At 43.2% G+C, this 14,804-nt stretch overlaps 1 long non-coding RNA gene across 1 annotated transcript; it reads right to left on the bottom strand.

Annotated features, from left to right (window-relative positions):
* Window positions 1-382: 382 nt before the first annotated feature.
* Window positions 383-1,336, bottom strand: LOC105505897. The gene is made up of 2 exons (XR_001000836.1): window positions 1,224-1,336; window positions 383-681 (listed from the first exon to the last, which is right to left on the bottom strand). It is a non-coding gene; the product is annotated as an uncharacterized LOC105505897 (long non-coding RNA).
* Window positions 1,337-14,804: the final 13,468 nt, after the last annotated feature.

Below are 14,804 nucleotides of genomic sequence, written 5' to 3'. Positions count from 1 at the left end.
ACGTCCACCTTGGTGGTTCTTGCTATAATTTGTCTGTGTGTTCAGACCCAGTCCTTCCCTCTCAAACTGCTGACAGTGGCTTTCTTCGGTTATGCCAACATCTCCCACTACGTTCAAGTTGAGTTTTGTAGACATGCCAGCTGCTCTGTTTCTTCACGTTGATTTTCTAGCTCTGCCCTAATACGTGCTCATTTCATAGGTGGACCCTCTACAATCAACTTTTTCATTTAAAAATGTTCACGTTATTGAGGGACACCTTCCTGAGAGGCGTCCATTATAAACTACAGCTTAACACTGATACGATCCTATGAAAGCTATTGTGGTAGGACTTTCTCTTTAGGGCCCTTGTCACACGGCCATGAGAGATTAGGGTCACAGACACTTTGAAGGGTGAGAAAAAATGGAATTTATTGGGCCAAAAGGAAAAAAGGGGAAACGGACTCTCAGCAAAGCAACAGTCCTGCTAGCCGGTTTTCCCGCCTCAGCGACAGAACCCCAGGTACTATCCAGGATCAGGAGAGGTGAGGCTTCTCCCTCTCTGCGAAGCACGTGAACTTCTGTCACTCCACCCCATTCTCCCAGCGCGCAGGCGGGTCGGAGTTTCTCCGGGATCCCCTTTACTTGGCTATTCACTGTGATGATATGGTTCCAAGGCTGAAGAACTTGCAATCTGATTAAGATCTGAATGCATGAATTACAAAAAAATAAAAATAAAAATAAATTGTGGTAATTTAACGTAACAGTCTTGAAGCAAGGGGTTATCACAAGGGTGCTTATGACAACGTTAGTTGTATTAGTAAAATATAGAAATAACCAGTACTTGAATTTTTAAATTACAGTGAATTCTTTTGCTGCTATTGAAATTATACTTTCAAAGATAATTAATGTTTCTAAGGAGAGTTCATTTAGAGCGGGAAAGTAAAGAGCTCAAATTCCAAATAAAAGGTCATGATTTGAAATTACCGTGGGAAAAAATGGTATAGATATGGGAAAAGAAAGTGTTTTTAAGGCAGCGAAGTTTTGTTTCAAGCTAATCACAGATAACTTCTAATTTTATTATCCTTATCAGGGTTTATCTTGTATCGTTAATAGTGAGCATTTCCCTCGCCTATTATATCTAATTCTGAGTTCTGTGGCTTAAGGTAACGTCAAGCATTTGGAATGGATTCAGATAAGGGCCAGTCTGGCTGGTGCCAGAGCAGGGCACAGAGCCTGTTTCCTACTGATCCTGGATCCTGACAGTGTGACTCCACATGCGACTTCTCCCTGCCACGGTCTTAGAGTTGATCCTGTCTCAGTGTATGTACAGCAAGAAGGATTCATTCCAGGTCTGTTTATGAATATTTTCTAAGAAAACGTGTTTCCTAGGCAACTTCTAGAAGGCACTAAACAATAATGGATTTTAGTTTTTCAAGAAACCTTGGAGATCTAGGACAGTCTGTCTTTACCAACGGAGTCACCAGGCACAGAGATTCCCGGGGATATGACAGCGGAACCATTTCCCTGTTCTTGTCAGCTCGCCTTCTGCTAGCTGCGGCTTCCTTTGTGTCTAGCATATAACCCTGCATGCCTATTCGGGATTAAGGGAGGCCAAGTTCTGCCTCCTGGCTGGTGATTGCCGGGAGGCCCAGGAGGAAGCAGTAGCTGGTGAGGGAAACTCGCAGCAGATTTACAGCTGGGCGGAGCAGGGCAGGCCTCCCGGAGCACATTTCTGCACAGAGAACTAGGAAGCAATAAAACAAACTTCATGGAAAATGGATCTTATCCTAAAAATAACAGGTTTAATGCTGACATGCCTACCTTTTGATGACTTACATTTGTTTTTGAGAATTATGATTGCTAATTTGAAAGCATCTAGGAAATAATCTAATAAGGATGAAAATAATAAAAATACGTTTAAAAACGTAAATTGACATACTATTATCATGTTTTAGTCAATTCAGATGAATTTTCCAAGGAATTCAGTATATAATTAAATTTAGGAAATAATAGTACCCTAAACCATTTTTTTTTTTTTTTTTTTTTGAGACTGGGTCTCACTTTGTTGCCCAGGCTGGAGTGCAGTAGCATAACCATAGTTCACTTCAGCCTCGACTTCTGGGCCTCAAAAGAAACCCTCACCTTAGTCCTCTACCTGCAAGTAGCCAGACTACAGGCACAGGCCATCACACCCTGCAACCTTTTTTTTTTTTTTTTTTTGAGACACGGTTTTGTCATGTTGCCCAGGCTGGTCTAAAACTCCTGAGATCAAGTAATTTGCCAGCCTCAGCCTCCCAAAATGCTGGGATTACAGAAGTGAGCTACCATATCTGGTACCCTAAACGTTTTTGATTGGCTAGGGGATATAATATTGAGAGGCGAAGCCAGCTGGACTTCCTGGGTCGAGTGGGGGCTTGGAGAACTTTTCTATCTAGCTAAAGGATTGTAAACGCACCAATCAGCACTCTGTGTCTAGCTAAAAGTTTGTAAATGCACCAATCAACATACTGTAAAAACGCACCAATCAGTGCTCTGTAAAATGGAGCAATCAACAGGATGTGGGCAGGGCCAAATAAGAGAATACAAGTTGGCCACCCAAGCCAGCAGTGGCAACCCGCTTGGGTCCCCTCCCACGCTGTGGAAGCTTGGTTCTTTCGCTCTTCACAATAAATCTTGCTGCTGCTCACTCTTTGGGGCCGCACCACCTTTAAGAGCTGTAACACTCACTGCAAAGGTCTGCAGCTTCACTCCTGAAGTCAGCAAGACCACAGACCCACCAGAAGGAAGAAATTCTGGACACATCTGAACATCTGAAGGAACAAACTCTGGACACACCATCTTTAAGAACTGTAACACTCAATGCAAGGGTCTGCGGCTTCATTCTTGAAGTCAGCGAGACCAAGAACCCATTGGAAGGAACCAACTCCAGACACAATATGATGGATGGTTTTTAGTTGTTGTTGTTGACCCATTTTTTAAATTATTATTATAGTTTAAGTTCTGGGATACATGTGCAGAATGTGCAGGTTTGTTACGTAGGTATACACGTGCCATGGTGGTTTGCTGTGCCTATCAACCTGTCATCTACATTAGGTATTTCTCTTAATGCTATTCTTCCCCTCAACAGGCCCGGGTGTGTGATGTTCCCCTCCCTGTTTCCATGTGTTCTCATTGTTCAACTCTCACTTATGAGTGAGAGCATGCAGTGTTTGGTTTTCTGTTCCTGTGTTAGTTTGCTGAGAATGATGGTTTCCAGTTTTATATATGTTCCTGCAAAGAACATAAACTTATCTGTTTTTATGGCTGCATAGTATTCCATGGTGTTAAAGACTTAAACATAAAACCATAAAAACCCTAGAAGAAAACCTAGGCAATACCTTTCAGGACACAGGAATGGGCAAAGATTACACTATTAAAACACCAAAAGTAATGGCAATAAAAGCCAAAATTGACAAATGCGATCTAATTAAACTAAAGAGCTTCTGCACGACAAAAGAACTATCATCAGAGTGAACAGGCAACCTGCAGAATGGGAGAAAATTTTTGCAATCTATCCATCTGACAAAGGGCTAATATCCAGAATCTACAAGGAACTTAAACAAATTTACCAAAAAAACACAACCCCATCAAAAAGTGGACAAAGGATATGAACAGACACTTCTCAAAAGAAGACATTTATGTGGCCAACAAACATATGAAAAAAAGCTCATCATCACTGGTCATTAGAGAAATGCAAATCAAAACCACAATGAGATACCATCTCACGCCAGTTAGAATGGCGATCATGAAAAAGTCAGGAAACAACAGATGCTGGAGAGGATGTGGAGAAGTAGGAACGTATTGACGCTGTTGGTGGGAATGTACATCAGTTCAACCATTGTGGAAGACAATATGATGATTGTTAAGACAATTCTACCAAAGGAAAACTGTCTCTGCTTTGCATTAAATATCTTACATTTGCTGTTTTTCCTTAAGATTTCGTAAATCAAGTGGTACATCATAAAACAGGCCTAATAATTGACTGGGCACGGCGGTTCACACTGTAATCCCAGCAGCACTTTGGGAGGCCGAGGTGGGCGGATCACCTGAGGTCAGATCAGCTTGGCCAACATGGTGAAACCCTGCCTCTACTAAAAACACAAAAAAATTAGCCAGTGTGGTGATGCGTGCCTGTAATCCCAGCTACTCAGGTGGCTGAGGCAGGAGAATAGCTTGAACCCAGGAGGCAGAGGTTGCAGTGAGCTGAGATCACACCATTGCACTCCAGCCTGGACAACAGAGTGAGACTCAGTCTCAAAAACAAAACAAAACAAAAACAAACAGCAACAACAACAACAAAAAACAAACAGGCATAATAGTACTCGCCCACATTCCCTGGGTTCTTTGACTGCTGACAAAATAAAACACACTGTCAATTCTCTGACCTTCAAAGGTCAGATGTGGATATTGGGTGAAATTGAATGTCACGTTACTTGTGGGAGAAAATTACCATTTTCTTCGAGGAAACTTGGCCAGGGCCTCTGTCCTGTCCTTCCCTGACTCAGCTGATTGCAACTTGCAGGACCCCTCCCTGCAGTGCTTCTGCCAGGACAACTACACCAGGTACCCTGTTGCAGAATTCCCTTTCTCCACACTTGTTTTTGAGGAGTTCAGGTAGCCAGTATTCACCAAGGCTCCAAGAAAGCAATACAGGTGTAATTTCCCCTTTGCTGTTGCTATGAAAGGACTATGTGCTCGCCTGAGTATCAAGTGGAAAGGGCCCATATGCATTTAGCTTAGACCATTCAGATTTTTTAAAATATATGTTAGGTGTTTCCCTTTGCCTTTCTTCTATTTTCATATTTAAGGAGCCAAAGAATCAATAGAGCTGAGTGAGGGCAGCAAGACGGAATTATAACTCATCCACCCCCCTTTACTGTACGCAAGGTATAATATTCCTTGACCCCTCCACATCTGCTTTGCAATTTTCTATCCTTGATCATCAATGCCTTGTTTAGGTGACTTCCCCTCCTGTCACTCTATGATCCGTATATTTGTAAACTGTCTGTTGTTTGTTTTATAACTGAGCTGACCTTAGTGAATAAGCAGAAAACAAGTTGCTGGTTAATATACTCTCAGGATAAACTGAAGATTATGCCTGGAGAGGCCTGTCCATGGTGCGGCTGAGACGTCTCCTATCTTCTTTTTTTGTTTTGTTTTGTTTTGTTGTTTTCTTGAGACGGAATCTCGCTCTGTCTCCCAGGCTGGAGTGCAGTGGCGCGACCTCGGCTCACTGCAAGCTCAGCCTCCTGGGTTCACGCCATTCCCCTGCCGCAGCCTCCCAAGTAGCTGGGACTACAGGGGCCCACCACCACGCCCGGCTAATTTTTTGTATTTTTTTAGTAGAGGCAGGGTTTCACCGTGTTAGCCAGGATGGTCTCGATCTCCCAACCTCATGATCCACCCACCTCGGCCTCCCAGCGTGCTGGGATTACAAGCGTGAGCCACCACGCCCGGCCATCTCCTATCTTCTTGTCTGTGTATGTGTGAATCTTTCACGCAGAGACAGAGTTGTATGAATGAGTCATTCTGAACCCGATGTTCTTTCTACAATGCAGACACATGCAATGGTTTGTTTGCCCTCCTGCCCTGTGGTCACAGCAGTGGCCTATTTGCAGGGATGTTTACTGTTCCGGAGTCTGGCCGTTTCCTACACTAATGTTTTTACTCCATCTTTTTCAGTGAACTTAAGTTTGTTTACTACATGCTAGTATGTTCCTCCACTAGTAATTTCATTGTAACATCGTTTCAAAATGTTTCACCATATCCTTGTGTCTTTCTTTTCTCTGTTCATCTTGTTTCTAATTTCCTTTCCAAAAATTTCCATGGTGCCCAGAACAATCCTGGTTTTCTATCTGTTGTCCTGTTGTCAATAGTAGCTGATTTCACCCTGAAAAGTAACTGCATTGAAATGAAAATTATATTTGCCTGTTTACCCATAAAGTAATCACTTCTCTAAGATTTTATACCCACTTTCTGAGAAACTTTATTCCAGGAAAAGACTAATTAGGTAGGTCAATTAATGTAGATCAACCTGCCCCTATCACGTTTGAAATCATAAAACAAGGCCTAAGTCCATTTGGGTGCTCTAACAAAATCCCATAAGCTGGGTCGTTTCTAACAACAGAAGTTGATTCCTCACAGTTCTGGAGTTTGGGATGTCCAGGAGAAAATCACCGACAGACTCAGCGTCTGGTGAGAGCCCGCTTCCCGATTCACAGAGGGCCGTCTTCTCACTGTGTCTTTACATGGTGGAAGAGGCACATGAGCTTCTTGGGCCTCTTTCATAAGCTCACGAACCCCTTTCATGAGACCTCCTCCCTCATGGCCTTATCACTTTCCACAGGTGCCACCTCCATGCAACATTACCTGGAGGACAGCATTTCAACATGAGATTTCATGATGTGTTTGCTTCCGGAGCACGTGTTCTAAAATTGGAATGAGATTTCAGGAGCCCTCCTCCCTCATGACCTAATCACCTCCCACAGGCTCCACCTCCATATAACGTCACCTCGGGGATGGGGTTTGGGGCAGGGGGACATAAACACTGAGCCCATTGCAGGAGCAGACCCTGAGCATAACACCAACCAGTAAGTGAGTCCTAACAGGATGAATCTAAATGACAGGCCGGGAGAGAGAGACATTTAAAAGTCCTCTAAACTTTTCTGGTCATTGGTATTTACTCAGAATCTGTGGCTAATTCTGCACTTGCCAGCAATCATCACTGTCCTTGTTGTTGTCTTCATTTCTCCAGCACATACTGCACACGTTTGTACAAGCTTTGTACCAAGCACGGTGCTGTATGTGAGGCTGGTCAGTGAGCACATCAGATAAACTCCTGCCACCTTGGTGCTTACCCTGGGGAGGGAGGCAGACTCACAAAAGGGGAAATTAAATAAACAAAAAATCAGATAATGTTGAGTCTTGTTTAAAAAAAAAAAAGTGGTGGGACAAAACCTGAGTTTTTACAAAGTAAGTTAGAATGAAAGACCAAGAACATCCTCTCAAAGGAGGGGACATTTGTGAAAAGAAATAAACGATAAGTCAGTCCCAGTCATGCAGGATGTGTGGAAAAGACATCTCAGGTAGAGGAAACAATGAAAGCAAGTGTCCTAAGGAGAAGGAAATATGGCACGTTCGAGGCACGGAAAGAAGGGAAGTGAGGATGGTTGTGGGGAAAGAAGACAAGTCGATATGCAAAGCTCAGAGACATAGACGGGACCAGGTCATCACAAGTGGTGGACTCAGCCAAGGGTTCAGATGGGCCTGTAAGTGGGGTATGTGGCACGGGATACTGACATGCAGTGATGTACATTACAAAATATCCTTGCTATGATGTGCAGAAAATATCAAGAAAGGCAAATAAAGAAGCAGAGAGCCCAGTTAGATGTCTCTTACACACGCCAAGAGTAAGATGATAGAGGCTGTGGCTGGGTTGATATAGCAGAGAGGGAGAAGGGAACGTCTCTGGGATGTCTTTTGGATGTAATCATTATGACCTGCCAATCAGCTGGGTGGAGAAGGTCAGTAAAGACAGTGAATAGAGGATCCATCTGAAGAATGGGCTGGAACACCCGGGTAGACTGTAGGGTCATCTAACAGGCAGGTAATGTTGGGGAAAAAATGAAAAGTTTTGTGTTGTCAGGTTAAGTTTAGAAGCCCATTAGATTTCCAAGGGGATATGACAAATGAAGAGCTGCACGTTTGGTGTGCAGGCCAGGAATTCAGGGTAGAGGTCACAGCTATAGATATGAACGAGAGGGCTATTGCTATACAGACTGTGTTTAAAGCCACTGGATAAAAATGGACAATCTAGAACGTACAGCAGAGGAATCCCATCCAGACCCACCATTTAGGGTTCAGTAAAGAAGACTGTGATGTAGAAAAAGCATGAGCATGGGGTCCATGGAAGCTGAGAGAAAACGTGGCCTGGGGAGGTAATGTGTATCCATGGGTGTAAGTGCCACTGGGAGGACTGGAGAGGTGAGTGGGAGGTGAGATCCGGGTCTGGTAGCCACTTTCCAAGTGAATTGGAAGAGAACGGCTTCGGTTTCTGGAGAACGAAGCGGGAAGAGCCTGGTGAGAGAGAGTGAGGGACAGAGCAAGAGGGCAGGACACAGAGGCTCTGGCTTCAGATGCTTTCAAGAACATCTGTCATCCAGAGGAGCAAAGAAACAAGGCATTTACTGCACAGAAATAGAAAATCGAGGCTGGGCATGGTGGCTCATGCCTGTAATCCCAGCACTTTGGGAGGCCAAGGTGGGCGGATTGCCTAAGCTCAGGAGTTCGAGACCAGCCTGGGCAACATGGTGAAACCCCGTCTCTACTAAAAATACAAAAATTAGCCAGGTGCACCTGTAGTCCCTGCAACTCAGGAGGCTGAGGCAGGAGAATTGCTTGAACCCAGGAGGCGGAGGTTTCAGTGAGCTGAGATCGCACCACTGCACTCCAGCCTGGGTGGCAGCAAGACTCCATCTCCAAAAAAAAAAAAAAAAAGAAAAAGGAAATCAAAAACAGCATTTTTTTTTAAAGAAAATAAAGCGTATCCCAGAGCATGCTCATATGCAGATAGAAATGGCCCAGTAGAGGGAGAAGGTGGCGTGGAAGACATAGGTAATAACTCTATGAGGAGAGAGGTGATAGGAGCAGAGCAGAAATGCTTGGTTGATCTTTGATAGGAAAAAGGACACACCATCCTCTGAAACCTCAGGCAAAGCTGAGATCTAGGAAAACCCCACAGCTGTTAGGCTGGTAGAGCTGGTGGCAGTCAGATGGGTTCCTCTCCATTTCTTTCTGTTGTCTTAACCTGGCATGAGGCAAGATGAACAGATGCAACAGTTAGGAGGGGCTGTGTGGTAGTGTGGTGGACTCTACAGGGACTATTTTGATCTGGCTGTGATCTGCATGTCCTAAGTTGTCTATATTCCAGGACTGATGGGACAAGTGGCCCTGCGTGCTATGCTGTCATCATGAGAGCCACTGATGGTCACTGAGCTTAGTGATTGCTTTATCCAGATGTTAATGTGCTCACTTAATTATGCTCTGCAGTTTTGGCCCCATCTACAATTCCGACATTTTCTCATATTTCTCCACTTTGTCCTTCCTTCCTTCCTTCCTTCCTTCCTTCCTTCCTTCCTTCTCTCTTTTTAAGACAGGGTCTCACTCTGTCACACAAGCTGGAGTGCAGTGGTGTGATCTCAGCTTACTGCAGCCTCAGCCTCCTGGGTTCAAAAGACTCTTCTGCTTCATCCTCCAAGTTGCTGGGATTAGAGGTGTGCACAACCACACCCAGCTAGGTTTTTATTTTTAGTAGAGACAGGGTTTCGCCATGTTGGCCAGGCTGGTCTCAAACTCCTAACCTCAAGTGATCTGCCTGCTCCCATCTCGCAGACTGTTGGGATTACAGGCATGAGACACAGCGCCCGGCCCGCCGTGGCTCTCTTACTGCTCTCCAGTCTTCTCTGGAGCTTCAGTCTTTCCGGGCCAGTGCTCACAATATTTTTCTGGCAAGAATATTCACATCCCACTTCCACATGGGAAATAAGCCAATTCTTTTCACCCAGTTCAAATTATACCTTTAAAAGGACACATTTCTGACGACCTCCTTCACCAGCCTCCATTTGGAATGTTCTCTGTAGGGATGCCCATGGAACATTGATTCATTCATTCATCCACTTGCTTATTCAACAGGCTTTTATAGATTATCTACAATGTGCTGGGTGTAGGCATGTAGGTTCCAGGAATACGGTGGTGAGCAAATTGACGTGGACCTTGCCTACAAGCAGTCACCACCTAGAACAAGCACTGTGGCACAGATGGTACTCCCAGGAGTAACTCCACTCTCTCCATTCCACTATTTTTAGCTGGACAATGACCACCTATCATAGACGGCATTTTTCGACTGTTTTTGCAGCTAGATGTGGCGTGTGATTAAGTGTTAACAAACAGCTTGTGAGTTGAAATGTCATGTACCGTTCATGAGATGTAGTCTTGAAGTGAGGAGAAATGCCTTTAAAGTTTTTTGTTTTGTTTTGTTTTTCAATTTCCTTGTCCTGCCATTTGGAATGTAGCTTTCACTGCTGGATGGAGCTGAATTAGTCATTGTGGACAGTGCAGTGGAAGCCAAATTTGAGTCTGATTCAAGTGAGATCCTAGAAGGACCCTGGGTTCCTGGCGCCTTCCGAGCCCATGTGGCTCTACTCAGACTTGCTCTTTTTAAATAAGAAAGTAGAGCCTTGTTGTTTTAAGCCACTGGTATTTCAAGTATCCTGTTATGCACATTTGGTCTAACTAAAATAAAGGCTGTCAGCCGAAAAATGGAAAAGGCTCTAAGAACATATAATACGATTCAGTTAAGGGACTTAGAGGAGGTTTTCTGGAGTAGTGGACTTCAGGTTTAGATCATAGGGACGGTTTGGAGTTCAATAAAGTCATAGAAGGAGGGAACAGTAAAGTCCAGGTGGAGGGAACAGTATTTCAAAAACCCTAAAACGGGAGAATACAGCACTTTGAGGTCCTAAGACTGTGGCTTCAGCAGAGTGAAGTAGGAAAAGAGTGGCCCAGCGTATGTCTAGAGAGGCAGGCAGGGGCCAGATTACCTATGACACTGCAGACCAGGGTGGGAATGTTGTTCTTTTTTCTACAAAATTAGAGGTGAATGTGGTGGCTCACACCTGTAATCCCAGCAGTTTGGGAGGCTGAGGTGGGCAGATCACCTGAGGTCGGGAGTTCGAGACGAGCCTGGCCAACATGGTGAAACCCTGTTTCTACCAAAAATACAAAAATTAGCTGGGTGTGGTGGCGCGCGCCTGTAATCCCAGCTATTCGGGAGGTTGAGGCAGGAGAATTGCTTGAACCTGGGAAGCAGAGGTTGCAGTGAGCTAAGATCATGCCACTGCACTCCAGCCTGGGTGACAGAGTGAAACTCTGTCTCAAAAAAAAGTAATAATAATAATAATAATATAAAAATAAAAATAAATGGAAAGTGATTGAAGAATTTTATGCAGGTGTTTCAGTGATCAGGTCTGGACTTTTAAAACACCTTGCTTATTGCAGTAGGGAGAACTTACTGCAAGTGGACAAGAGTAAATACAAGAAGGCTCTCAAGAAGGTTAGCCAAGGTTAGCCCAGTGCCAGTTGCTCCAGCAGGGAGGAAGAATGTCAAGAATTAGGCAAGTTGAAGATATACCTGGGAGGTGAAGCCTGCCTTTCCTGCTTTGAGTTCTGCATGGAGGATAAGGAAAGGTGGGGCTTCTGGTTTCATTTAGATCTGCTTAGTTGTAATTTACCTTCTGTATTTTTTATATACTTGCATACATAATTTACCTTCTGTAGTACAGTTAAACGCCGAAGCAGTAGGACTGTATTTTACACATCACTATGTCTTCTTCCCCACCCAACACAGCACCTTACTCACAGTTGGTGCTCAATACATATTCATTGATTGGGTTAACGGGGTAGATGGATAAACAACAGTTGCATAATTCTTCCCAAAGGAATCCAATGATGCTAGCAGAACTTGCTGGAAGGCTCCTTTGAGAATTGTTGATTTGCTGACTTTGTTGATATGTGTAGCTAAGGCAGCGTAGGCCGGAAGGGTAGGTCTGATTTTGCAAATTCATTTGCCTATGAAAACAGCCCATATTATGGAGTTACAAGTATGAGCAACAGGAATGGTGCAATCTATGTTCTCTGGCAAATATAGTGTCTGAAAAAAAAAATTACAACTTTCACCCACTTGCGCTTTTGTAATCATGTGGCAATAACTGTCAAAGGGTAGTGGGTTTTTCCTCTGTGTAATAATGCAGGTTTGAGTAACATGTTTTGAGTAACAAATGATTTCACTATGTTTAGTTAATTATTATGGGTGGTTTGTCAGTTGATTTAGTGCTCTTTATAAGTATCAGGACATGAACATAGAAAAAGAACTCCATTACAAATTACGGGAACTGATAGCGGCTAGTCCAATCAGATGTTTTAAGCTTAACTAAGTAATAACTGAGGAGTAGACTCAATTCCAGGTGACACATTCCATGGTGGTTCAGAAGCCCAGGGGAAGAGAGGTCTATAGTCAGAAAACCACATGGCTCCACTGTCTGCAAGGCCTGTGCGACAAACAGAAACAAAAATGCATTCAGGTCACCATAAATGGGCTGCTGGGAACAATGTTCCCTAAAGAATTCATAATTTATTCCTAATTTCAAGTGCTCATTCAGCAGTTTGAATAGTGACATTCTCAGGAACAAAAGCCACCTTCGTCAAGCAATGAAGAAAGCCCGCTAGCTCACTACAGGTCTACAGTGAACATGACATTATGAATCAGTTGTAGTACGTGGAGCCATGAACTTTAAAGATACAGGAGGTGGTCTCCTGACAGGTGTGGAAGGATGCCATTTTATTCCACTAGGTCACTTTATTTTTCACTTACATATGACTGTTGATAGCCCATCACGACTCAATTTGCCTTAAAAGTTTCCTGGAACATGGTAAAATACATGATTTAAAAAAACACATAAATGTATGCATTCTCTCTCTCTCACCTCTCCCCAACCCCACACTTTCGACAAACGAATTTTGGAAAGCCAAAACTCTTTTGCCATTAAGTTCCTGTTTATTAATCAGCAAATTTAAGTAACTCAACGATGATCAGAATAATTGTGTCATTCAATAAAACTAATAACAGCTACTTCTGTGAAACATAGGTCAATTTAGAGGTTATGTTACATTCTACCTCCCCACATGATTACTTTATTTTTCCATCTCATTTTGTGGATGCCAGGATTAACTATTTATTTGCCATTTTAAGAAAAGTTGTGACTATCTTTTTTTTTTTTTTTTTTGACGTTGAGTTTCACTCTTGTTGCCCAGACTGGAGTGCAGTGGCGCAATCTCGGCTCACTACAACCTCCGCCTCCTGGGTTCAAGCAATTCTCCTGCCTCAGCCTCCTGAGTAGCTTGGATTACAGGCATACACCACCACGCCTGACTAATTTTGTATTTTTAGTAGAGACAGGGTTTCATCATGTTGGTCAGGCTGGTCTCGAACTCCCAACCTAGGTGATCCGCCCATCTCGGCCTCCCAAAGTGCTGGGATTACAGGAGTGAGCCACTGTGCCTGGCCTAAGTTGTGACTATTCAGATATCAGTTTCCCTCCTATCTGTAAATAAGCTTGTTTCAATTAATAATGCATCCTAAACTCACTGCAGAAGATTTAGAATATGCATAAGGATATGAAAATAAATTTACCTGAACTACTATATGAAGATTTTGTTTCATATGCTAGATTTTTTTCTCATGCACAGATGTAGATTATTTGAAATAATAGCACTGACTGAACACCCTGTACTGGCACTGTGGTATATTTTGAAATTTCATTATCTGATGTGTACATTTAATTCTCATGACAACTTTACATAAATTGTGCAATTTTTTATTGTATTCCTTTAGCATCCTGCTGTATGTTCTTCTCCATATCATTCAAATTCTTAGTAAATGTTATTTTTAATGCCTGCATGTTTTGTGGGATGGATGTTGCATTTCAGGTTTATGTAACTCATAAACAATTGGATGTTTCCAATTTTTCATTAGCACAAATAATGTAAATATTTTCACTTTAATTGTCTTACAAATTCTGTTATAATTATGAAATTATAAACAGCTACGTCTTTGATATGAATCCTCATATGTGTTTTTGGTTGTAGATTTAAAATACATTCTCAGAAGTGAAATGCAGGGATAAAGTCTGGGAACATTTTATGTAGACAGTATTTTCTGAAGAATTTTCATAGCAGAAGATATTTTACTTAGACCAGATTTGCCTTTCTCTAACTTGCATTCATGGACATGCAAGTTAAGAACTAAAATCGGTTCATTATACAGACTTCTCCCCAAACAGGCAAGCCGAGTGAGATAGTCAGGCCCCTCCATACTCTAATCAAGGAAACCCAGAGGGCAAATACTCATCTAGTAGAATGGGAACAAGGGGCAGAAACAGCCTTCAAAACCTTAAAGCGGGACCTAGTACAATCTCCAGCTTTAAGCCTTCCCACAGGACAAGACTTCTCTTTATACGTCACAGAGAGAGCAGGGATAGCATTTGGAGTCCTTACTTGGACTCGTGGGACAACCCCACAACCAGTGGCATACCTAAATGAGGAAACTGATGCAGAGCGAAAGACTGGCCTCACTGTTTATGGGTAGTTGCGGCAGTGGCCATCTTAGTGTCAGAGGCTATCAAAATAATACAAGGAACAGATCTGCCTGTCTGGACTACTCATGATGTAAATGGCATACTAGGTGCCAAAGGAAGTTTATGGCTATCAGACAACTGCCTACTTAGATACCAGGCACTACTTCTTGAGGGACCAGTGCTTCAAATACGTACGTGTGTGGCCCTCAACCCTGCCACTTTTCTCCCAGAGGATTGGTAACCAGGCGAGCATGACTGCCAACAAATTATAGTCCAGACTTATGCTGCCCAAGATGATCTCTTAGAAGTCCCCTCGGCTAATCCTGACCTTAACCTATATGCCGATGGAGGTTCGTTTGTGGAGAATGGGATACGAAGGGCAGGTTATGCCATAGTGATGTAACCATACTTGAAAGTAAGCCTCTTCACCCAGGGACCAGCACCCAGTTAGCAGAACTAGCGGTATTTATCCGAGCCTTAGAACTGGGAAACGGAGAAGGAATAAATATGTATACAGATAGCAAGTATGTTTATGTAATCCTACATGCCCATGCTGCAATATGGAAAGAAAGGGAGTTCCTAACCTCTGGGGGAACC

This window comes from Colobus angolensis, unplaced genomic scaffold, assembly GCF_000951035.1.
Source record: "Colobus angolensis palliatus isolate OR3802 unplaced genomic scaffold, Cang.pa_1.0 Scaffold13, whole genome shotgun sequence".
NCBI lineage: Eukaryota > Metazoa > Chordata > Mammalia > Primates > Cercopithecidae > Colobus > Colobus angolensis.
The sequence above is the reverse complement of the archived record's forward strand: the minus strand, read 5'-3'. Positions and strand labels throughout refer to the sequence as shown.